The sequence below is a fragment of the Rhinatrema bivittatum genome, chromosome 12 (genome assembly GCF_901001135.1).
Source record: "Rhinatrema bivittatum chromosome 12, aRhiBiv1.1, whole genome shotgun sequence".
NCBI lineage: Eukaryota > Metazoa > Chordata > Amphibia > Gymnophiona > Rhinatrematidae > Rhinatrema > Rhinatrema bivittatum.
In genome coordinates, this window is record NC_042626.1 from 47,142,774 (window position 1) to 47,169,160 (window position 26,387).

General features: G+C 42.5%; 1 protein-coding gene and 1 long non-coding RNA gene across 4 annotated transcripts in view; one reads left to right on the forward strand and one right to left on the reverse strand.

Annotated features, from left to right (window-relative positions):
* The window catches only part of LOC115074028, an 860,701-nt gene that overhangs the window by 319,887 nt on the left and 514,427 nt on the right, over positions 1–26,387 (forward strand). The window lies entirely within an intron of this gene.
* ASIC2 (acid sensing ion channel subunit 2) overlaps positions 1–26,387 on the reverse strand; it is a 595,603-nt gene that overhangs the window by 21,425 nt on the left and 547,791 nt on the right. The window lies entirely within an intron of this gene.

Genomic DNA, 26,387 nt, shown 5'->3' on the forward strand with positions numbered 1-26,387 from the left:
AACTTCTGAAACAAAGGTAGGGGGGGATCTAGTTAGGGCTGGGGGGTGGGTTAGGGGAAGGGAGGGGAAGGTGGGGGGAGCGGTAGAAAAGTTCCCTCCGAGGCTGCTCCGATTTTGGAGTGGCTTCGGAGGGAACGGAGGCAGCCTGCACGGCTCGTCGCGCGTAAGTTGCACAATTGTGCACCCCCTTGCACGTGCCAACTCTGGATTTTCTAACATGCGCGCGGCAGTGCGTGCATGTTAGAAAATCGGGAATAGATTTGTTTGCGCCGGGTTGCGCGAACAAATCTGCGCCCGCGCGCAGGTTTTAAAATCTGCCCCTGTATGTTTATCCTCAGGCACAAGTTTTGGCTAATGGATGGCATTCTCCTTCTTTTGCAGTACATAGAGGTACCAGGCAGGGGTGTCTTTTGTTACCTTTGCTTTTCAATCTAGCTTGAGAACCACTGGCCCAAAATATAAGAGAATCCAACAATATTCAGGGTTTAAATTTGGTTCTACCAACAAGAATGTAGCCCAATATGCAGACGGTATTCTTCTATTTATTACTCACTCGGATAAATCAACCTCTGTCTTATTTAAATTATGTAGACATCCACCCACATCAAAGACCTCCTGATGCAAGGTCAAGAACCTTTTCCTTCTCTCCTGGGTTGCCCTAACTAAATCAGGAAAAATGCTGATCACTTGACCCATAAAATTATTATTTACATTTTTGAAGTAATACTTCATCACATAACTGAGATTGTAATCAGAAAAGAAGGAAACTAACAAAGTTGCTCTCTCCGAAATTTCAAAAACTGAAGACTCTAAGAATTCCATCAAGTTCAAATCCTGGGTGGTGGGTTGGCCAGAGTTCTGCTTGGAAGGCAGGACATATACTTTATTAAATGCTGGAATATTTTCAAGTAATATATGTAAATTCACAGTCAAGTATCTTCTCAATATCATTTATGTAATTCTCCCACCACTCTTGGAAAATTAAGGAACCGTAAATCTTCTTTGAAAATTTTCAACAAAGTCCAAATGACAATTTAAAGTCCCTCGCTCTTTAATAATAGCAGTGGGTGCTACCTTCCTCTTTAGGTACCTGTGCAAATGTTTCGTTAAGTTTCAGAATGAATCATATTTGTTTTTTCTCCCAGAACAGTCAAAAACTTTTGTGGAATCTAAGAAATTGTTATTGCTGCCCCATAGTTAATACTGGGGTAAATGCTCTATAATGTAGTGCAGAATTTCATATATTAAGGCTTTTTCTTCCTTCTATTTCTTGATTTAAACTCTCTGAATTTTCTGCCTTCCCCTGATTTTGTGGTCTAAGATTGTAAGATCATATTTGTGGGATTTTTGATTAGGGGATTGAACTTATTTTTGTGTTTCCTACTTGTTTCTGTATAAGCTTGTTTGGCTTTCTGATATATGTTATAAAGCTCGTAAAAAAATGATGTAGACATAACTCTCAGGATGTCAGATTAACTATTCAAAGTTGTTAGTTATGGAGAGAGGTGGCAAAGCATGGAATTCCAAAATGTTTGAGAGATTTTACTATGGCAAATATTGCGCTTAAGTATCTGGTAAATGTTTTTAATAATATTATTGATTTATAGGTCCTAAATTTCCCTGACATTATTAAAAAATTGAGATCTGACTTAGTTAACTGGACACTTCTTCCATTGTCTCTTTTGGGTAGAGTTTATCTTGTAAAGATGATGGCACTACCTCATCATCTAAGCCTTTTTCAAAATCTTCCTTCTTTTTGCCTTTGCCCCATCACATGATTGGAGCAACCAGTGTTGTCCCCCTCCCCCACCCCCCTTACCTCAAAATGTCCTGAGCATGGGGAGTGATCCAGACCCCCACTAGATTACCAGGATAAGTTTGGTAAGTCCAGTGGGGGTCGGGAGGGTAGGCTAGATTTGGGGATGTTGTAAAATTTTGAGGGAATATTTGAAAAGTGGGGTAGATTTTTTAATGGGAGAACATTTTTTTATGAGGTAAATGTGATATCTGTTTTAATGGTATATTGAACACATTTAATATATTGTCATCAGGAATTCTTTATGAGGGTATATTCTCTGTGCCAACTGGCCCCCTTAACTCAAGGTGGCCCTGCAGCTCAAGGTTACCATAGTGTAGCTCTGGTGAGGCTCAGCCAAGCCATAGTATTTTACAACCAGAGAAAATACCGTGGGGATTTACTAGGTTGTGGTATTTGGTGATTCCCTAAGTTTGTACCTGAGGCAATGTAGAGTGAAGTGATTTTCCCAAGGTCATAAGGAGTATCAGCAAGATTTGAACTCTGGTTTCCCAGACCACTGCATTAACCAGGGTCAGATTTCCCATAAGGCCAACCTAGGCCATGGCCTAGGGCGCAGCAGTCAGGGGGGCGTATATACAGCAGAAATAGCAATCAAACATTTACAAATTTTTCAGTATTATTTTGAAAAGACCATATAAAATGCTGTTTTTTAAATTGACATCCATATACTTTAAATAAATTGAGTGGTACATTTACATTGCCCATCTCTACAGTTTGCGCTATTTTGCTCAGTCACAGGCAAAAAGCATTTGCTATTTCTCTCTCACACATTCAGCATGAACCACATGTTAAAGGAAAATTCCAGATTTGGCGTTACAATAGTGATTCCAAGTGATTCATTACGCTCATATCGCTTGTCTTCTACATATCTACTGATAATAGGTATGTAAAATATATCGTTACTACTTTTATATAGTGTTTTGTTAACTCAGGGCTGAAAGCTGTAAGCAGAAAAAGTTGATGGAGTGTTCGCCAAATTATAAGGGGGATGCGATTTTTATTGCAAAACATGAAACATACACAACTTATGGCTTGTTTATGCAACATCATTTAATATGGTGTAATGTAAGTTTGACAGAAAATGCAAAACATTTCAATAAAATTCTATAATGTCAGATGAGAATTGATGTAAATCTTCAGCATTTTATGTCAATTTTATTCGCTGTTTTTTGTATCGAATATGCCATCTGAGTAAATAATTTGAACTAACCAAAGAAGTAATCGTTGTACCTCGTGTGGGTTCAAATATTTCAAAATATTTCAGCGTGGGTCGGGTCGGACAGAAGAACTTCTGCGGGGCTGAAAATTTTTTTACTGGTTTTGGTCTGTTTTATTTTGCTTCTGGGTTCACTCATCGCAAGTTTAAATACGTTTCAAATAATTGGCAGGGAATAGTTACAGGATATTTCATATTTACAGCCTTCATCATGTTCTGACTCCGAAGAAAAATTGCCTTCGTGATATACGAAAAGACGGTTCCTGTATGTAGATGGCAACTATAGATTGCCATTAATAACATCACGCTGACTATTCAAATCAGCCTAAAAATGGGAATCCTCAAAAGTCGCTAAAATGCTGGGTTCAAGAAACATCGAGAAAGAATTTGCATTACCGCTGGAGTATCCTGAACCGTATCTGGACATTTTGGTCCTGTAGAATCATCAAAATGTACGCAATGATGAACTATGCCTCAACCTTTGAGGGGGAGGGGACACAGAATTGTGCTTTGGCCTAGGGTGTAGAAATGTGTAAATCCAGCCCTGGCATTAACCACTAAGCTACTCCAACAATTTGTTTTCCGTATTGTAGTTTAAATTAAATATTACGCAAAGTCAGTAATTATACTGTCTGATCTTGACTAAGCATAAAAAATGTTATAGAATTTAAAAATACTGGGGGCAATTCTGCGCTGTTTGCAATATCTGTGGGCACTTTTATCCAGCACACATTGCAGGTAAATTTTGAGAAGTGCAAAGGCAGCACAGTTAAAGTGCCTGCATACTCTCCACCTGCAATTTTTGCGGGCAGAGGGGGTCAAAATAGTGCACACATGTTTTAAAATTGAATGCACATGCCTTGTTTTCCTCTCCCACCTAAACAAGCCCACAGTAATGCCTCTTTCTAATCTGGCTGTGGATGCTGGCAATTATTTTAAACTGGACTCGGGAAGGTCATTTTCAGCTGGGTCACTTTACGCAGGTAGATACCTATTTACCTGGTTAAATGGCTTTGAGCATCGTCCTCATCGTGCACAGAATTTCTTTTATTTATTTATTTATTTTTTGGGTGCAGACTTCCTCCAGGAGTAGTGGTCTGCCTGCACGGCACCAGGAATAGTCCATGTTCAACAATCGATAGAAATAAGCCATGTCATTGTCTGGGCCTCATTATACAGTTTATTTTTATACACTCTGCTAAGAACATCATCTTCCTTCAGAGGCAGTTTAGCCATTCCGTCTCATAAAGTTGAAATACTCCCTTGGAGTTTATAGCAACAATAGATGGCAGAGTCTACTTAAAATGTTATTTTCTCTGCGACTGGGAGCTTGACGTGGATCAATAAACCTTCTGTTCCCTTCCTGAAGGGCACACAGACTCTACCTTCCCTCTGGTGTGTCTTCCTCAGGTGGTATCCTCCAACCCTGCAGCTACTCTGGGAATTTTTTGGAGAAGGGGTGGATGTGAGGTACCTATAAAATGGCCTCTAAATTAGCAACCCTCCCCCATGAACTTTTCACTAAAGAGATACTTCCACTGCATGAGGGAAGGCTATGCTACAGAATTTGGCATTGCATGCTGGAAAGAAGCATTTCAAAATGGCCGACTTTTTGAATGAGGTGGTTATGTGTTCCTTTACATTCTGATTTTGTTTCATTCTCCCTATGAGGCTTGTCCTCTTCTCCTTGCAGCCAGCCAGCACCTTTCATGAATGCTGAAAAGTTCACTACTGAACAACTTTTCTCTGCCCCCGCCCCTGTTCTTTTTTCCTTTTTTAATGAAACTTATCTCTCATGGCATGTCACCTTCTGAGAAAACACTGATCCTGAAGCGCCTTTCTCCAGGCCACCAGGACCTGAGTTCTTTCTTATGTGCTGGCTAATTAGCTGCTTGTGAGATGCCCATCAACAACCTGAGATGGGCAAAGCTCAGCAGGTGGAAGAAATGTCACGATCTGTCTGATTTCTATAGCAGGGTTATCTAGGAAAGGCAGCAAAGAGACTGGCTATCAACACTTAGACATAAGGGGATAAGTTTACACTGCCAACTGCTCAGAACTTTTTTAAACCAAGGCTACTGGGCAATGAACTGCAACAGATAAAAGATTTCCAGAGTAAACAAAATCTCAAAATCAAAGCAACATACTACAGCGTCCACACTCTGTGTGTAGACAGGCACTTCTCATGGGAAAAAAAGGTACCACCCAGGACAAAAATCCATACACGCGACACGCATACTACAGGCTTCAAACCAGAAGTTTTCTTAATTGTGGCTATAGTCCTCCCACTGTTGGTCTTATTCCCAAGGCTTCTTTCTTTCTTTTGGACCAACTATATTTTTCCTTAGATTTTCCTATTTCAAACAATTTAAAGCCTTATGCCTTTTATTTCCTTCATGGAAAGGGTGGTGGATGCATGGAACAGACTTCCAATAGGGTTGGTAGGAGCAAAGAGAGTATTGGGATTCAAGGTGGCCTGGGACAGAGCACGGTGGATCCTTAGTGGTGGGGAAGCAAGAAGTAAATCTGCGGTACTGAACCAGAATGAGCAGAAGGGATGGGACCTTATGGGGGAAGGGGGGGGGGATCTTCAGCTGCTGTCATGTTCTGAGTTTCCAAACAAGAGTGCACTGGGAGGAGGAGAAGGAGGGGGCCTGCAAAGTCCTGACACATTTCACCGCCTGCGAATATGATTTCTCTGCTGCTGGCCAGATTTTTGTTTGTTTAGTACTGTCACGAGCATTCTTCGCCGTGTTCTCCTGTGATTGTGCTACAGATAAGACCAAAAATAATTATGACATCTTCTTGCAAAGTTCCTGAGCTGTTGCAGTCGAAACAATTACCAGATCCTGACAGATGGCATGTAGAGGAAAATAGTGATAATACAGTAGGGTGGTGTTTTGCTTGTCCTTGGGCAGTGGGATTTCTTACAGATTTACGGGGCTGCAAGTGTAGAATGCTTTCCTTGGGATTAAGGCTCAGGTTTATCCTGTGCCAGCCTGAAAGGTGGGCAGCACTGCTGATTTGCTCCATGGTCTATTAGCCATAGCCAGTACTACACACACATGCACTCACACACTTGTGCACACTCTGGCACACTTGTTGTTAACACACGGACACACTTGTGCTGTTCATTAGAACTGGCTGGGTATCAGGAGTGCCATGGAGATGGCGCACCTGCTCCCGAATAAGAAGGGAAGATGGCTGACTCCCATCGTCGGCCAGAAAAAGTGGTTCCAAAGGGTGGTCTCTTGAGGGTCGTCCCTGTAACTCTTAGGATTGGTGAGGCTCCTGGTGCAGTCTGATGATCATGAATGTGGAAGAGGTAGTGATTAAAGAGGAGGAAAAAGGAGGAAAAATTAGATTGAGTGAAAATCCAGATCACTTATGGATTTTTCACGATTTATTTCTTAGAAAAGTTAGAGCCCCCAAGCAGATTTGTGCCAATCTGCAGCCAGTTTTACTGCAAATGCTTCACTTTCTCACAAAGCAAAATAAACAGAGAAAATGCAGCAGCCTTTTTCCAAAAAGAGGCAGACAAAGGTTCTCTGCTTCCATCATTCATTAAATGATACAATCGCCAGACGTTTTGATATGTTTTGGGTAATTTACTCTGAACCCCTGTAGACAGACCGGAGCTCCAGCAGCCATGTTGGTTCCAGCAAAAATGAGTTCCTTGCAGGCTGTGATACCTTTTTATTGGATTGGCAAGAATAATCTAAGGATCTAAGATCATAAAAATCTTCCAGCTTGAGCTGCATTCCAAAAGGCACATCCCCAAACCACTGTCTTGGTAGCCTGGGACAAGAAAAAAACCCCCTCTGGACGGTCTTGCCTGAGCAGTCTGTCCTTCAGAGAACATTTGCAGACTTCCCACATGCTCTGTTACAATTACAAGAGACATTGGCAGATGTGGATCACAAGGCACACACTACTATCTAAGGATATTTCTCACATATCAGCAGCACAAGCTTGATTGCTGACACTGGTCTAGCAGGGGTTCTCACCCTTCCTTACCATCTCAAGCATGCTTAAATTCTGTCATGGATTTCTTTGCTACCATTTCTGCAGGGGCCTGTTCCTTTCAATGTTCCTTGCAATGCATGCACTGAGAGAGCACGCTCTAGAGGGCTAGGCTCACAGGACACAGCCTGCTGACCGTGTTCAGCAGTGAATCTCTGGTCCATGACACAACTGGATAACCATCTGTCTCTTCACCGAATAACACCTGCTACCAACACACACGTGCCAAGAGATGCTGAGAGCCGGCCCGGATCAGGTGCACAGCCACAGGTGTTCGCAAAATGCAGGAATTGAAATGTCTGTTGCTGGCAAGCCCACAGTGGCAAACGGTATGGAAAAGAAAATGCTCAATGCTGGCCAACCGAGGAACAGTGTCAAAAGAGCTTTGACAAAATCCCTCCCATGGGCTTAGGCAGAGCTAGCTGAAAATGGTTCATTGCAAGCAGCGGAACACCCAGCTGCTCTCTTTACAAAAGGGAGCAACACACGCCCTTCTCGGCTGTTTTCATGGGTTTTGTTTGCCAGGAATATCCATGTTAAATTCAGATGGGAGTGTGGATCAATAACTTGACAAGCAGTAGAAAAGCAAGGTGGAAGTGACCGAGGAGAACGTGCCACTTGCCTGAGGCCCAAGCAGGTTTACCTCTTGTAAGAAAGTGTCCCGTGCAGATTGGGCTGACCGGGTCCAACAAAATGTTTAACCAAATTCCCCTGGCACTGTTGTTGCCTTGCACATGCTGTAGCACTTCTATTTATCCAGCACACATATGTCTGAGGTGGAGAGCCATAAATATAGGACCTGTGAGCAGGCGCCGCTCCCAGACCTCAACAAAAGCAGCCTCACATCTGCATGCAGTCATGCACAGAAATCCCTCTGGCTGGCTCTTCAGAAATCCCCTGTGAGATTTACAGATCTAATCTAAGAGGTGACAATGGGAATGAAGAGTGCAGAGTGGGGTTAGGAAGCCTGGTTTGGGACTGAGGCTTTCTGTAAATGAAATGCTAGATCAATCAGGAGAAAAGAGGAACTTTCATGTACTCTATTTGCAACTTCCACAGGGTCCAGATAGCAGTATTATAACAGAAGTGTCTCACATATGGCCCTATTTATTTATTTATTGCACTTCTATACCGTATCTTCCAAAGAAATTTTGCTCATTATGGAATCATTAGAAATTTTGTATTCATGGAGTTCTAAAGAGCATTGTCATTTTTGATTAACGAGTAAGTGTCTGGCTATAAAGTTGCCATTTTTCTTAGTCTATTCTGGCATTTCTCTTTCCTTGGCTCTTCTCTCACAAAAGCCAGGCCGAGAGCAGCTCAGGCGATCCAGGGGCTGGATCGCACTAAGAACGAGAAGCACAGCAGAGGAAGCAAAGCCCGGGCCCTTAATAATTTCCCATGTAGAGACAGTGGGCCACGTTCTGAGGGACAAAAAATAAAACTGGTATGGGGTTACCCCCAAATGAAGGAAGCACTGGCAACTGGGCCTGGGATGCTGTCCTGGTACAGCAAAGAAGCTGCTGTACAATAGCTGAGCATCCTTAAATCTCTCTAAGGTGCAGAAGACCTGGGCTACCTAAATAGCAGTTTCTATTACATAATTCATTCTGTGCCAGAAATTAAGGGGCCAATTTTCAGAGTTTAGGCTGCTAACGTTTGGAGTTAGGCTCCTAAATTAGCACTTTTAAAAATGTACTATTTTAGAGCCTAAAAAGTAGGGGCTACGGGGACAGAGTTCAGGCAAGAAAACAAGGTTAGGAGCTTAGCACTGATTTTCAGAACTAGGCACCTAATTTAGGAGGCTAAATTTAGGAAAATAAATAGCAGGCCTACATTTAGGAGCCTAAGTTTTAGTGGTACATAAATAGAGAGAGAGTCAGACTGACTCTATACAGAGGCGCTCTCTCTCTGTCTCTCTCTTCTCTTCTCTTGGCTCATGTGGATCAGGAGCACAGTTACACAGGCAACATACGCGCGTTACCTGCATAAATTCAACTTGCATATTATCCTCTCCCTCACCTTATTTATTTATTCTCTTTTAAAATGCACATGAAAAATGCAAAATAAACTTTTCACCAATAAGAAATGTCTCCACTGTATAAAGACAAAAGCTAGGAGAGGAGGAATAAGAGTTCTTCAGGAAGGATGAGTCGCTCCTGATTCTATCTCGGCACATCTTCAGGCTTGTGGGTCAGAGTAAAACAGAATTGCAAGCCTGCTGATGTGAGGTCCGGCCCATCCTGTCTCTTATAAACATAGAGTTTTCCGGCAGCCCTCCTCCTGTGTCAAGCAACCCGAACTGAGAGCAGCTCTGCCCCCACCTAGTGGCGCATGAGCTTTCAGGATGCTTGAGAGAAGATCCTCCAACAGTGCAAGCAACAGATCACAAGACTCAGGGGCGGATTTTAAAAGGGATACGTGCGTAACCCTTTTAAACCCGCTCCTGAGCGCCGAGCCTATTTTGCATAGGCCCGGCGATGCATGCAAGCCCTGGGCCACGCATATGTCCCGGGGCTTGAAAAAAGGGGCTGGGAGTGGGTGGGATGAGGTGGTCTGGGAGTGGAGCAGGGCGGGGCGGGACCAAGGCCTCTGGCACAGCGGCTGGCTGGCGCGCGCAACCTACACCTGCCCAGAGGCAGGTGCAACTTTTAAAATAAACGTAGGGGGGGTAATTTAGGTAGGGCTGGGGGGCGGGTTAGGGAGGGGAAGGTGGGGGAGGGAACGGGAAAATCCATCGGGCCTCACCTAGGGCTCGGCACGCGCAAAGTGCACAAGTGTGCACCCCCTTGCTCGCGCCAACCCCGGATTTTATAACATGCACGCAACTGTGCGCACATGTTATAAAATCGGGCATAGATTTGTGCGCGCCGGGTTGCGCGCACAAATCTACGCCCGTGCATACCTACTAAAATCTGGCCTCAGGGTGACTATTTGGGCTATGTATACGAATCACTCATGTAGAATGAGGGAGTACCTTTGTCCTTTAGCACCATGTAAGGGGTAATTTTCCACCACGATAAAGTTTGCAGGTACTTTTTACCCACAGATGCTGTACTAAATTTCAAAGCGAAAGTACACGCACAGTTTCGCTGTGAAAATTACCCTGGTAAAGCTATGCATTCACAATTGCACCTTATTTTGCCAAGAGAATTTACAAGCAGACCTTTTTAAAATTAGAAAGCATGAGGATAACTTTCAAACAAATGCATGTGGTGATGTATGCACATGTATAGAAACAAAGAAATAGAGAAATGCCGACAGAAAAGGACCAAATGGTGCATCCAGTCTGCCCAGCAAGTTTCTTAAGGTAGTAACTGCCGCTCTGTGCAGTTATCCCCAAGCCTTATGATACCCATAAAAATTGCAGCTAGAAATAGCTTTTACTAGGTGATGAGCTTTCTTGAAAATTCAGAGAGTGCTGCTTGATGTGCTTTTCTTATGGACTTGGCCATAGAAGCAGTCCTGTGCTTTTTCCCTTATGTCTACATATCAGTATCCCAGAACTCTTGGATGCTGTCTGAAGAAAATTCCCCTTTTCCCACCTGCTGTCAAACTGGAAAGCAATGTTGAAGTTGCATTAAAGGCATCAAGGCTTATTGGTTAAGGGTAGTAATCTCCATCCCTTTTGCTAAGAGTAGTAACCGCCGCACCAGCAAGTTACCCCCTGCACGCTTTTCTCATTTCCATCCTTTAGCCTTTAAAGATCCACAGTGTTTATCCCATGCCCCTTTGAATTCTTTGACTGTTTTCATCTTCACCACCTCCTCAGGAAGGGCATTCCAGTAATCTACCTCCCTCTCCATGAAGAAATATTTCCTGACGTTGGTTCTGAGTCGTTCCTCCCTGGAGTTTCATTTCATGACCCCTAGTTCTACTGATTTCTTTCTAATGGAAAAGGTTCGAAGTTCATGTATCATTAAAACATTTCAGGTATCTGAAGGTCTGTATCATATCTCCCCTGCTTCTCCTCTCTTCCAGGATATCCATATTCAGATCCTTCAGCCTCTCCTGATAAGTCTTCCAATGGAGTCTCCACACCATTTTGGTTGGCCTTCTCTAGACCGCCTCCATTCTGTCTCTGTCCCTTTTTGAGATACAGTCTCCAGAACTGAACACAATACTCCAGATGAGGCCTCACCAAGAATCTGTACAAGGGCATCACCACCTCCTTTTTCTTACTGGTTATTTCTCTCTATGCAGCCTAGCATTCTTCTGGCTTTAGCTATCACCTTGTCACATTGCTTCGCTGCCTTCAGATCACCAGATGCTGTTACCCCAAGATCCCTCTCTTGGTCCATGACATCAGTTTTTCACCTCCCATTACATACAGCTCTTTTGGATTACCGCATCCCATAGTTTTACCATAGTATTTTATTACCTGTGCATATAATATACGTGCATTTTATAAAATGTGCATATTTCTACCCTGCAACATATGCACATATATAGGTTTATGCGTGAATACATGCAATGCATTGAAATAGTGTACTTTTCCAACCTATTTTAAACATATACGTGTGCATATTTTATGTGCAAAAGTAAACTAGGACTTAGGTATATTGGGATTTTCAGCCAATTTTAAAACATGTGCATGTCAAGGAAATTATCAGCTTTACCAATTAGTCCACCAGTTTGCCCAGTCCTTCTCCAGGTCATCAAGACCTTCCTGGTTCTTCAACCTGAACTCCCCCCAGTTCACCCAGACCTGCCCACCCAGGTATAAAAATATGTGAGTATGTTGGCAAATCTACATGTGGAAGTGTCTTTTAAAATGGCAATGTATGTGTTCAACTCATAGCTCTGCCCTGGAACACCTCTATCCCATCTCTTTTTTTAAGTTTATATATATATATATATATATATATATGCACATTTTTATACAATACGGAATATGTGATTATAATTAGAGGCTACTTATGCACATACAATGTAAGTTTTGAAAATTCACCTGTATGTGTGTAAGTCCCAATCCTGCCCAGACTCCACCCCCTGGATTATCTCTCCCCAGTGCAAGTCACATAATTTTACGTGCATTTCGGTTGTACATTTTTTCTAAATGGCCATTTCTGCGGGTATAAGAACATAAGAAAGAACATAAGAAAATGCCATACTGGGTCAGACCAAGGGTCCATCAAGCCCAGCATCCTGTTTCCAACAGTGGCCAATCCAGGCCATAAGAACCTGGCAAGTACCCAAAAACTAAGTCTATTCCATGTAACCATTGCTAATGGCAGTGGCTATTCTCTAAGTGAACTTAATAGCAGGTAATGGACTTCTCCTCCAAGAACTTATCCAATCCTTTTTTAAACACAGCTATACTAACTGCACGAACCACATTCTCTGGCAACAAATTCCAGAGTTTAATTGTGCGTTGAGTAAAAAAGAACTTTCTCCGATTAGTGCTTTGCCCCCAGAAGTCCCTTTAAAAATTATCCTTGCAGTATCCAGAGGGGAGGTAATGTCTAAGGAGCTAACATTTTATATTCTGTGACAGTGTGCTCCCAGCTCTCCCTCCCAGAAGAGGTGGCAAAGACCAGAATGGCAATGGAATTCGAAAGGTTGTAGCAGAAACACAGAGGATCCCTGCTGGCTAGAGAATGGAAATGAAGAAATGGGCTAAGTTTACATTACTACTTGAGGGTAGCCTGCACGGAGCAGCAGCTGCTACTACCCTAATAATAATAAAAAACTTGCTGGGCAGACTGGATGGATCTTTTTTATCTTTGTCTGCTGTCATTCACTATGTTACTATGTAACCCAGCAAATTATGCTCACAATAGCACATCAAAATGTTCTTATGTGCTGGAATTACTTTTATAACAAAGGAGAGTACACTGGAACTTTGAAAAGATTTTCTTATAAGAGGAATTATTACCATTGGGTATGAACATACTGGGACCACATACAATAACTCAATGCAATACCACAGAATTAATCAGATGAAGCCTTGCTGAACACGGATCTTCCAAGATGTATTCATAACCTGCTTCGTTTCTGACTCTAAGCCATCTGAGCTCAAAGTTTCATCACTGCCTCTATCCTTTTTTTTGTTAGATAATTATATTTATAAAATATTCTGCAGAATACTCATTCAAGGTCCAAACCTAATGCTTTGAAATCCTTGGTACCTAATCATCTATTTCTCTGCATACATAAGCCCTCAGCCTGACCTTTATATGCAGAGCATGGAAGCTTCTCTAATCAGGAGCCAGCGATTAGCATACCTGTAAGGGTGTCACCAAAGTGTCCCTTACTATATGCATCAGAGTCCTCACAGTTGCTGGATGTATGAGGTCAGAGAGAGGAGGAATGCACACTCCCCAATGAGAAAATAAGAACATAAGAAATTTCCTTACTGGGTAAGACCAAGAGAACATCGAGCCCAGCATCCTGTTTCCAACAGTGGCCAATCCAGACTACAAGTACCTGGCAAGTACCCAAACACTAAGAAGATCCCATGCTTAGGGATGTGAATCGTTTTTCTGATGATTGAAAATATCGGAAGGTATTTTCAAACTCGTCAGAATTCGGGGGGCCCCCAGAACCCGATAGGAAAATCCCACAAAATGTTTCGTAGGGTTCTCTTATCATGTTGGGGGGGGGGGGGCGGGAAGAAAGGGCACTTAAAAATAAACCCCAAACCCACCCCGTCTCTTTAAATTTGATTCTTTCACATTCCCCACCCTTCTGCCCCCCCCCCAAACTTTTTAAAGTACCTGGTGGTCCAGCGGGGGTCCTGGGAGCGATCTCCCGCTCTCGGGCCATCGGCTGCCACTAATCAAAATGGCGCCGATGGCCTTTTGCCCTTAGCATGTGACAGGGGATCCGTGCCATTGGCCGGCCCTTGTCACATGGTAGGCGCAATGGATGTTGTCACATGCTAAGGACAAAGGGCCATCGGCACCATTTTGATTAGTGGCAGCCGATGGCCCGAGAGCAGGAGATCGCTCCCAGGACCCCCGCTGGACCACCATGTATTTAAAAAATTTTGGGGGGGGGGGGGGGAGGATGCAAAAGAATTAAATTTAAAAATGGCGCGGGCCATCCAGTGCTCCTACCATGTGACGGGGCTGGCCAATGACACGGATACCCTGTCACATGGTAAAGGCAAAGGGCCATTGGCGCCATTTTGATTAGTGGCAACTGATGGCCCGGGAGCGGAAGATCGCTCCCGGGACCCCCACTGGACCACCAGGTACCTGTAAAATGTTTTTGGGGGGGTTGGGAGGGTGGGGGAAGCTAAGGGATTAGTTTTAAAGGGTTGGGATGGGTTTAGGGGTTATTTTTGTATGCCGTTTTTCCCGCCCTCCCCCAAAATAAGAGAACCCCCACGAACAATATCGTTTTGGGGGAGCCCCCGATTTCTGACGATTTTGAAATCGTCCGAAGCCCGATTCACATCCCTACTAACTTTATGGAGTGCCCCCCTAGTCTTTCTATTATCTGAAAGAGTAAATAACCGATTCACATTTACCCATTCCAGACCTCTCATGATTTCAAAGACTTCTATCATATCCCCCTCAGCCTTCTCTTCTCCAAGCTGAACAGCCCAAATCTCTTTAGCCTTTCCTCAAAGGGGAGCTGTTCGCTCTCACTTCACCTTCTCCCATATGTTGTTTTTACAAGTTTTATCTCCACTCTGTTCAATGTAATTCAAAACACTTTCACTATTTTATCCCAAGTTATGTTTATCCAGGTTTCTCCACCTTGTTCAATGTAAGACAAGACTATGTCATTGTTGTCGTTTGCTGGTTGTAATGTAAACCGAAGTGATAATTAATTCTGTTAATTGAACCTCGGTATATAAAAGTTATAAATAAATAAATAAATAATCATTTTGGTCGCCCTTCTCTGTACCTTCTCCATCACAACTATATCTTTTTTGAGATGCGGCGACCAGAATTGTGTACACTACTAAAGGTGCAGTCTCACTATGGAGTAGTACTGCTGAGTGACTGTAAGCTTTCCCCCTTATTCTAGTTTAAAAGCTGTTCTAACTCCTTTTTGGAAGTTAGCACCAGCAGCCTGGTTCCACTCTGGTTAAGATGGGGCCTGTCCTTTGGGAAAAGTCTCCCCCTTCCCTAAAACGTTGTCTAGTTCCTTACAAAACTGAATCCCTCTTCCCTGCACCATCATCTCATCCACACACTGAGACTCCAGAGCTCTGCCTGCCTCTGGGGACCTGCACGTAGAACAGGGAGCATTTCAGAGAATGCTACTCTGGAAGTTCTGGATTTCAGCTTTCTACCTAAGAGCCTAAATTTGGCTTCTAGAACCTCCATCCCGCATTTTCCTATGTCGTGGGTGCCTGCATGTACCACAACAGCTGGCTCCTCCCCAGCACTGTCTATAATCTTAACTAGGTGAGAGGTGGCTTGTCAATGAGTGTGTTTAACGAAACTCATCAGCCCATTTTGACTCATCCAGTCTTCCATCCTGGGAACAGGCCTGGATTTCCCACTAGGTTACTTCTCTGTACCCCCCTCCCATTTTCCCAAGTGAGCTATCAGGATCCACAGGAATTATGTGGCTGGATAACCCATGACTTAAATCTGCTACGATTTGGATTTTGAACTTGATATTAGATAAAATCCTGTGGATGTCATGTTAGTCTACTTAAAAGGTGCTGAAATGAAGGTCAATAAATCAAAAAATAAATTGATTATATAAAGTTGACACTTCAGTTTTTAAAACAGCTCATCCAGATGCAAAGTTCAGGCGTATTTTGTACCCATGCACTTTGTACAAATTTTCAAAGGCAGAGTCTCTGCACATACATTCACTCCCAAGGAACTGTCCACAGGTTACAACCAGCCTACCAGCTCCACATCTGCTTTATTGTGCAGGCTTCCATTTCCACATTCCTCAAAGAAACCTCCGATCCACTAACACTGGGCTCATCCCAATACCTTCACCAAAATGGCACACCTGACCACAACACAGGATCGCACACTAACGATAGCAGGTCCCTCGCTCTGGAACAGCTTACCTTCTCAATTAAGACTGGATTCCACAACACATTCCTTCAAAAATAACCTCAAAACATGGCTTTTTTAAAAAGCATTCCCGTCAGCTACCTAACTCCCTTCTTACAGCCACTCTTCAAAATCAAACCCTCTTACCTCCTTTCAACCTCCCCTCTTCCCCCTCCTATTCTACCACTCCCCTCCCCCCTCTTTCCTCCTATCCACCACAATCTGCACTCCACTACTTTGGCATAGACAATGCCTTCCCTCCCCCCCCCCCCAACTCTATTTATATGACTCCCAATCATCGTAATAATCCTTCATACTCCCCCAATGTTGCCCATGGATTATATTCTATCCATTGAACCTAACTATAAAATTTGTAAATACTATCCTAATTCAATCTGTATATTGTTAAAATTCTTGTTACTCTTGTATGAACCTAAACCATATTGTTGCTACTATTACTTCGTACTATCACTTGTTACCAGTTACTCATTTTTCTTGCCTGATTGTAAGCCATGTCGTTGCTACTACTTATAACCTAAATTGTATTTTTACAGACGATACAAAGTTTCAATGTAAAATAAGAATCCTAACTCTTATTGAATACTGTTGTAATGTAAACCATTGTGATATGCCAGATCGAACAGCGGTATATAAAAACAAATAAATAAAATAAATAAATAAACAGGCTAAAATTGGCTGGGAAATGGCCGGCATACATTGGAAACCACAATATACTTGCGTTATTTCCTAATCCCACTCTTAAATATGTCCCCCAACCCCCACCCTGCAAACCCAATCTGAAACTACACACACGGTGGAACCCACACCTGCCATCAGCCGGTTTAAGGGCAGGCAATTGTGAGACTGCTCCTCTTAAAACCAGAGAAGGGGAGGAGGGGGGTGTGTGAAGTTGGGGTTATGGATGTGTTCAAACTGACTTGGGTAATTGTAAAAAAAATAAATAATAATAGTAATAATTTCATACACAGTCCTTTTGCTACATCCAGATTTTATTGAGACACGGTCTTGTCTAAGATGTATGTTTGTCTTGACTAGACTGTAAACTCCATGGATTAGGGGCTGGGTTTTTTTTGTAACTTTTTAAGCAAATATCACTGGATACATCACAATATATCCCTCTTATGAAACTATATTTCCAATCAGCATTACAAAAGCTTGAGTATCCCGATACACAGTATGGTTATAATTATATCTCCTCCCTGACCTTGTACCCTTAATCCATTACACTACCATCTTACTCTATACTTCCTACTCCCCTCCATGTCCAGTATGGGCCCCATATACTTTCATATCTGTCCATCTGATCTCGTAACATGAGTGTCAGCTTCTCCTTAACAGTGATCTCAGCGACCTTGATCTTCCATTCACGCAGCTCGGGAGCATATTTCCATCGATGGTCAATTGTCAAACGAGCAGCATGAAGGAGATGACCGACCAGCTTCCTACAACCCCCAACCCTCTGTTAGGCCAGCAGGTATAGCTCTGCACTCTCCTCGAGTTGTTGACCACATATCCAGGTGATACAAGCAGTCATTTCAGTCCAAAATACCTGGATCTCCCTACAACCCAACCACATATGTATGTAGGTCCCTATCTGCCCACACCCGCTCCAGCAAGCACTTCCATTGTTACTGAACTTAGCAAAGAAAACCTGGGTGTGGTACATTCTATGTAACAGCTTATATAATAACTCTCGTCCTTTATTACAAATTGTAACATTTCGGAACCATTTTCATATAGATTGTCAATCTTTCTTATTGTATCCACACCCAGATCTGTATTCCACTTTTGAATCAAGATATTTGGCGTGTCTTTCCCCCATACTGTTCATCTAATTGTTTTATATAATCCTGATATCAAGTGACACACCCTGGTCTTATAGCTTAGTACCTCCTCAACTCCCTCACTCTCTTCCAGAGAGTCTGCAATAGTATTCAGGGGGACCAATGCCTTGTGCAATTGTAAATACAAATATTGAGTACTTGCAAGTATATGAATTTCTACCATCAATTTAGTAAACGTTTTTAACCTCCCATCCATCCACAATTGCCCTATAAATCGCAGATTTCTAGTCTCCCAATACCTAATGTCAGGAGATAACATACATGCAGAAAGATGTGGATTCTGTAGCAAAGATGTAAAAAATGTACCCGGTTCTTCCCCAGTGTACCACAACCGTGCCTGTCTCCACACCCGTAGAGTATGAGTGATTATAGGGTACACATGAATGATTACCCTTATTGTGTGTATCTCCCTAGGCATATAAAACAATGAAGCCAAACCACACCCCTGGCCCAGCCCTCTTCCAAAGAAACCCAAGATTGCACTGGATCTATACCCAGGCATTCCCACAGGTAAGTTATTCTCCAAGCCCAATAATATCATTGAAAATGTAGGATATCCAACCCACCCGCCTCTCTCAGTTTAATCAATGTATCATATTTTACCCTGGGGAGTTCTCCATTCCAAATGAAATTAATAACTGTACCTGGTAAGGCCACGTAAAACTGACACTGGAACATCACAGGACAAGTGCATAAAAGGATACACCAGTCTCGGTATATATAGCCATCTTGACCAAATTTACTCTGCCTAGCAACGAAATAGGCAGTAGAGACCAGATCTATCTTGATTTTGTTAACAATGGGATTATAATTATTTTTATATAAACTAGAATAGTTTCTGGAGATCCAAATACCCAAATATTTCAAACCCTGTCCAGCTTTCTGAAAACTCCCCACTTCTATTGGAGCTTTCCTAGATGGACCCACCATCATCAGTTCTGATTTAGAATAATTGATTACATACCCTGAAATATTCACAAATCTATTTATTAGCTCCATCAATGCAGGCAAAGACTTTGTCAAATCTATCAAATATAATAATGTATCATCCACATACAGTGAAACTTTATGACGAAAACCATTATAACTAAATCCCACAATCTCCTCAGAGCATCTTATAGCCTGGACCAGTGATTCTATTGCTAGGTCAAAAAGCAGTGGGGACAGAGGGCACTCCTGCCTTGTCCCCCACTCTATAGAAAAGAGCAGAGATCGTCCCACTTGACTCCATCCTTGCTACTGGCTCAGCGAATAGGTCCCGCAACAAGGCCACAAACCGTTATGGCCAACCGAAGTGCTGCAAAGTAGAAAACAAATAAGGCCAGGATATGCGGTCAAAAGCCTATCTGCATCATTGAAATTACAGCTCCAGCAATGGGATTTTTTGAGGCAATATAAAGTATATTGAGTAACCTCCGGGTATTATTTACAGAGGAACACCCTATTATGAACCCTGTCTGGTCGGAGTAGACTTACCGAGGCATAACATCTTCTAACGGAAACTGCAGAACCTTCACTAGGATCTTCGTGTCCATGTTTATAAGTGAAATAGGCCTATAGGGGGCACATTTAAGAGGATCCTTACCAGGTTTTGGAATAAGGACTATCTTAGCCTGTGTTAGAGTACCCACTCTCTCTTTACGGGTACAGAGATCCCCTGAACATTCAAAGAAACAATTTGTAAATCAGTCATACTCCCACACGTGAATAAGCAATTGCTGTAACAATATACGCATTTCTGACTGAGCATTAGTAAAAGCCCAAATCCTGTACATTTGATCTCTCAATTGTGAATCCTTTCCGCACCTTAGTTTCTTGATGTTTTGTTTAAACACTTCCCCATCCATCCAAAACCCTATCTCCCCACAATCCCTCAAACATTTGTGTTTAAGAACCCCCAACTGCCCTTCCCCATCCCCAAAAACATCAACTCTAAAACCAACCCACCACCCCCCCATTCCTAATCTCTTACCCATAACCCCCCTTCCCTCACTTATACATCAACCCCAACACTACTTTCCTATACCCCACCCTATAGCTTCAAACACCAAATGTTACATTTTGATATCCAACTATGCAATCCATCAGTCGCAACTCAAACCAAATGGTGGTCTCCAGAGAAAACCAATGTGTCCAAAGACCACCACCTGTATCTGGAGCCAAAAAACACAACACTGTGATAGTCAACAAATCTAAGCCTGCATACTGGCAGACTTAATCCAGACTAAAAAAAAAATAAAGAAAACAGAATAAAAGAAAAAAGATATATAAATTTACTGGTGTGCTTTTCTTCTAGGTATGGGAAGTCACCCCAAACCCCAAAATTCTTTGACAACAGTGCTGTGCATCCTTCATTTTAACATCAGCAAAACCATCATCCCAGTGCAGCATATGACTTCGGCATTCCTGCTAATCCACATGCCAAAAAACGTAATTCTTTTAGCTAAATATTCACTAGAGGCACTTTGGCATCTGTCAATAAGTATAACCATACACTCCCAGTGCGGTAAAGTCCACAGGAACCCTTACATCTTCTCCAGGCGTTCTGGCTCTGGGAGCAGACAGAAAACATGCCCAAATCCATAAAAAAAGAAAACTGTATCCAAAAACTAGAAATTTACCCACATAACATGTCCTGAAAAAATGAACTCTTGGGGGTCAGCTTCACCCCCTCTGCCCTATATGCCGGTCTCCTGCTTCAGTTCTACTCCTCAGCTGCAAATCACCAAACTCCCAGGAAAGTTCTAAGGCGATCCTTTATTAAAGAATTCCTTTGCTACCTCTACGGATCCAAATATATGAATCTTTTTTCTGGCAGTGACAGGAAGGCGCACTGGATATGGCATTGTGTACGGCAGCTCTCTCTCTTGCAGCACGCGCTTCACCTCCTGTTATGCCGCTGGCCTTTTTTTGTATGTTTTAATAGAATCCTGGAAGATGTAAATTCTTTTCCCATTATGCATAATTTCTCTTTGCTGCCTAGCCCTTTCCATAATCAGGGCCTTGTCCACATACTTGTGCAACTGAATGATGTCTGCATGTGGACGTCCTCCAGGAGCCGGCAGAGCCATCAGGGCCCAATGTCCTATTGGGCCTGCTCGATTTTAATAATCCTATGTTTTTGCTCCAGGCCGAGTATCTCCAACAGCCATTTTGAGAAAAACTGTACCGGGTCTTTCTTTTCCAACCACTCTGGTATTTTTTCTGCATTCATGATTCTCTAAATCATCCAGCTTTTCTACTAATGCTGCATATTTCCTCTCTAATGCTTCAGCTTTTGCTCGTGCCTGCATAACCGCCATCTCGACCTCCTCCACCTGCTCCGCTGTATCCAAGATCCACGTTGTAATCTCTTGCACTGAAGACATCAGAGTCGCCGCTTTTTCCACAACCACTGCCAACTTAGCAGTAATATCCTCTGCTAACTTTTGGGAAAACTAATTAAACAATTTTTGCAGTGAATTGTCAGTACCTCGAGGACTAGGCAACGCAGGCCATTCTTCTTCCAATTCGGATTCCCTCCTGCTGGCTTTCCTTATCTGTCCCTGTTTTCACTGTCAGCCTTTGCTTTTTTGCCAGCTTTATCTGCCCACTATGCAAGGCTCAATTTCTTAGACATTATCCTCCTATTCAGCAGTAATATTATTGCGGGAAGTCCAAAATATTCTTAAAAATAGGCTTTAGGCAGCGGGAGCTAATCACCACCAGGTCCACTCACCAGCAGCTCATCACGTGACCTAGGGGGGCTATCTTTTATGAGTATCTGTACAGCGTAGCATCTGTCTGAATAGCACTTTAAAAATAAGCATTAGTAGTAATAAGTCACAGACAGCCCTTTCTACCTGGGTACATTTATATTTAGCAAGCACTACAACAGGCATCACTCAAGGTCAGTTTAATATTGCGTAAAACTGCCTGTCGCAAACTAGAAGGAAAAGAGCTCAGACAGAAACTCAATGTAAAAAATTGCTCCACTGTGAGAGAGAATCTGGAAGTGAGTGGGGCTGAAAATTCTCCAGAAGGTTTACTTTATGATGTGGGAGAGCAAATGTGTTTAAGGCATTTTTCACAGCATTTTTTTTAAGTAGACTTTTTGGTTTCTTGGCTCTTTGTAGATGTCCTCCTCTTTTTAACACTGAGATAATATCCTAAGAGGTTTTGATACAGGAACACACTACATTCTGGTTCTATTAGATCTCTCTGCAGCATTCGACACAGTAAATCACAAAATACTACTCAATAGACTGAAAGAAATAGGTCTCGCTAATAAAACAATAAAATGGTTTGAGTCATACCTAAACAATAGATGTTTTTAGGTACAAATCAAAAATATACTCTCGGACAAAGTCACACTGCTAACCGGTGTCCCACAGGGATCGGCCCTGTCGGCAACACTCTTTAACATTTATCTTCTCCCGGTATGTCACCTACTAGCGGGACTTGGAATCACACATTACTTATACGCAGACGATATATAGCTACTGCTGCCAATTGTAAACACCATTGAAGAAACAATGAAACTTGCCAATATGTTAATTAAACAGCTCTTAAATCAGATGGAACTGGTAATAAACATCGACAAAACGGAATTCTTACACCTTGAACGTAAAAACATATACCACATTCAACCAACACTCACACTTAAAAATAACCAAACCGTTGAGCTAGCAACAAAAGTACGAAATCTAGGAGTAATAATTGACCCTGAGCTAAACATGAAATAACACATCTCATTGAAAATAAAAGAAGGATATGCGAAACTAATGATCCTGAGAAGACTAAAACCTCTACTAACGCTAAACAATTTCCGCACAGTTCTGCAGGCAATGATATTCGCAAGAACAGACTACTGTAACTCACTACTTTTAGGACTACCACAATCTACAATTCGGTCACTACAATTATTACAAAACTCAGCTGCTAGAATTTTGACTGGCAAAAAAAAGAATGAACACATTACAGGAACGCTCGCTGATTTACACTGGCTCCCAATTGAACAAAGAATTCAATATAAGGCATTATGCATAATACACAAACTAATCCACGATGAAAAAGCTGACTGGCTTAACACTGCACTGCGCGTACATGTCCCGCAAAGAAACCTAAGATCTGCTACTAAGGCTCTACTAACTGTCCCCTCTGTCAAAACAGCACGCCTCACGCAAGTTAGGGAGCGAGCACTATCACTGGCTGGCCCCGTGCTATGGAACACCATGCCGCTCGAAATAAGGTTGCAGAGAAGTTTCAAAATATTCAAAACCAATCTGAAAACCTGGCTATTTAAACAAGCTTTCTATAAAGATAAAGAGAAGGAAAAAAGCAGTTGGTTGATAAGGATGCACTAAACTAGAAGTTGTTACTTGTAAGCTACAAATGCACATTATTGTTAAATTCAATCCGCCTAATATGTTCCCAACAGACAAGCTTAATTTACACACATAGTTTATTGAAATGAATTGTTACCGCACTATGATGGCACATGATTAATTTGTAATCTATACCACTCACATTTTCGTTATCGTGCCTTGCTGTAAACCGTTGTGAAGGTTATCTAACTTAACGACGGTATAGAAAAGTTTTTAAATAAATAAATAAATAAAGGACTATGGAAGTTTTTATGATCTCTGATTGACATCTCAGAACTCAAAATAAAGCAATTTTTCATGCAGAGCTTCTGTCTGAACTCTTTTCCTCCCTTTATAGGGAATTAAATATAAATAAATATAAATATATCAAGATCCTACAAATTATTGTTCTAGTTTGAGACGGGCAGTTTTACACAATATTGAACTGGCTTCGAGTAATGCCCATTCTAGTGTTTACTTTGTAATTACTTTACGCCTCATGATTATTTTTTCATTTTTAAATTTGTTTTCACCCAGCTAATTGGCTTTGGAAAATTATCCTCTGCAGGGATTGCAGGGCTTCCCAGAGACTTGGGGTTTTTTAAGCTCATTACCAGACATAATTTTAGGTCTCTCTGTTACCTCCTATAACTCTAACACATCACGTGCCCCTCCCTCCCAATTTCCCTTTCCCATGCATACTACCACTAAATGTAATCTATCATTCACTTCTCTGTTCAGGCAATATCATCTTTTGCTGTGCTCTGAGAACGGGAGCAGTAGCCCCCAAAAGCTACTGAAGAAATGTATTAAGTTAGTCCAATTAGAAGGTATCACCTTTTATATACAGTTTTTGACTGACCTTTTATTTCCACGCAAACTGGATATTAAAGTAGTTGTTCCAGTTTCCAACTACTACTGCGTGAATGAGTGACTTTCAGCTGCATACAAATGAACCTCAAGGTCATTTCAATGTCCATGACATCAGGAGAAATGTTATTCTCAGCCCTAGGAAGGGATTATTACTTAGGTTAACGAATGCTTTTCAACCAATCATATTACTCTTTTCCATCCAAGGTAACCTCTTGTATTTCATACCCTGTTATTACAAAAGCAGACCAATTCAGAACGGGAGATTTAGATTAAAAAGCAGATATAAGTCTTAGATATTGTGACCAATGAACTAATTTCTTCATATCAGTTGAAACTCAAGAGAACAGATCTTAGTTTCTAAATGCAAACCAATGAGTGGCAGAAAAAATTTGCTGGGGGAAGGGGGAAAGCTGAAATATCTCACTTCAGGAAGAACATCAGAGGCTGTGATGCGCTTTCATGAATCAGTTTCCATGGGCACCAGAATGATAGAGCTCTGTACACATGGGACTGAGGATTCAGAAAGGTTTGTACTTGTGCAGCTGACGCCATAGTGTGTCTAATGTTAGAAGGATGGAGGGGATTAGGGATGTGCCAGCTTCTTCAAAAGAGGTTCACAAACCAGGCTGACAACCCAGAAAGAAAGACCCTTTGGTAGTATATTTATTTATTCACATTTATTGATCGCTTACCTGCTGAAGCTCTAAGTGATTTACAAAATCTAACATACATAATCAACTCAACTAAAATAAGCATACGTGCAAGTGATTTTTAAACAAGCAGAGTTTGTGCGAGAGAGTAAGTACATACAAAGTGGATACAGTAGAAAAGTCCATGGTGGGTCTGTATCGAATTTTCTCAAGATTCAGGGAGAAATAGCGTCACAGTTTAAGTTTGACTTTGGAAAAGTGGCACCAAATTAAGCATCTAATCTTGGTGCTAAAATTCCCCCATTTGGATGCATAAGATTTTATACATCTGAGGAAGAAATACATTTTCATAGTATGGTAGATGCTTTTGTGCTAAGCGTCTGAACAAACTCGTATCTATTCTCTTACTGGGCCTTATGTTTTATGCATGTAAGTGGACTTGTGAGGCAGTGTCCCTGACTCCTAGTAATCCCTTATTTTCCTGTGCAGGACTAGGCATCTAACCTAAGGAGAGTATGTTCTATGGGTGGGATCCTGCGGGGCAGGTGGGGCTCAGAGGGCATAGCCAGAGACTGGGGAATAAGAGCTGGGATCCAGGTGGGGATAATCAGACCAGGCCCAGGTCTCCACGAGGAAAGAAACTCCTGTGAGTAACACTGTCCAAACCCTGAGCTGAGATGAAGCAGCACAGTAGAGAGAGAGTACACTGTCTGAAGGGAAGACAGTCTATTGTACATGTGTGAAGTTATAATAAAGGTATACTATTTTAAGAAGGCAGGAGTCAGACTAGTTTGTCTCCAGACCTGTGGGAATCACCGCTCGTTCCCACAGGGCTTTTGAAAATTGCTACAATATGGGGTAGATTTTAAAAGGGTTACGCACATAAGTTATGCGCGTAACCCTTTAAACCCCCCTGCGCACGCCGAGCCTATTTTGCATAGGCTCGGTGGCATGCGCAAGCCCCGGCACGCGCATAAGTCCCGGGGCTTTCCAGGGGGGGCATGTCGGGGGGGGCGTATCAGGGCTGACGCGACATTCGGGGTGTTCTGGGGAGTGTGTCGGGGGCGTGGTGCCGGCCCAGGGGCGTTTCAGGGGCGTGGCCGAGGCCTCCAAAATGGGTCCCGGGCCGGGGAATCGCGCGCCAGCTGCCCGCTGGCAGGCGTAACTTTTAAAGCACAGGTAGGGGGGGGTTTAGATAGTGCCGGAGGGGGGTGGGTTAGGTAGGGGAAGGGAGGGGAAGGTGCGGGGGGGGGGGGGGTGGGGGTGGAAGGAAAGTTCCTTCCGAGGCCGCTCCAATTTTGGAGCGGCCTTGTAGGGAACGGGCAGCGCGCGCAGGGCTCGGCGCGCGCAAGTTACACAAGTGTGCACTCCCTTGAGTGCGCCGACCCAGGATTTTATAAGATACGCACGGCTACGTGTGTATCTTATAAAATCTGGCCTAGTGCGCGAACAAAAGTACGTGCGGGCGCACTTTTAGAAAATCTACCCCTAATATGTCACTGAATTGACAATAGGTTTTACCTGCATAAGTGCACTTAATGTGGGTAAATTGGGTTCTGAGAAATGCTATGATAGTTCCTTTTTCATTTTCATTTGAAAATTACCGTTAATTTGCATA